Source organism: Dermacentor silvarum, chromosome 7 (genome assembly GCF_013339745.2).
Source record: "Dermacentor silvarum isolate Dsil-2018 chromosome 7, BIME_Dsil_1.4, whole genome shotgun sequence".
In the NCBI taxonomy this organism is placed as follows: Eukaryota; Metazoa; Arthropoda; class Arachnida; order Ixodida; family Ixodidae; genus Dermacentor; species Dermacentor silvarum.
Window position 1 is genome coordinate 72270102 of NC_051160.1, and position 586 is coordinate 72270687.

Sequence of the window (586 nt, forward strand, 5' to 3'; positions counted from 1 at the left end):
ATTTTTTTCTTCATGTGCTACAAAAAGCGTTGTTGCAGTACCTCAAGTCGACAGGTCTTGGCCACCGTGTGTAGAGTCGGTGCAAATTTTCAAATGGGCGCGAGACTGTGCTCTCTCTATCTCCTCCTCTCTCTCTCTCTCTTTTCATACCTGTACTGCCTTCCCCCAGTGCAGGGTAGCAAACCTGACGTGCGTCTGGTTAACCTCCCTGCCTTTCCTCTTTTCTATTTCTCTCTCTCTCTTTCGTGTGCCACGGTGTTCGGCCTTTTGGTTAAGCATTTCCATGTTGCAGTATCTATTCTCAATTTCGTACCCCGGACTGGCAGGGCTCGTTTCAACCGAAAAAAAAAAAAAAAGTACCGCTCTCCCCGTTCCCACCAACATGGCTTCCGCATCGTCCGTTCTGCGTACCCTTTCAGCGACGCCGGCAGCGTCCGGAACGGTTCTCCCTTCCCCCAACTGTCGGCAGCCCTCACCCCCCCCCCCTCCTCCCTCCCCTTCCACGACGACGGGCGACAGCGCGTCCGTGACAGGGACAGGCCCAATCGGGAAACGGGTTTTGGCGCAAGCCGCGCAGAGTGTATAC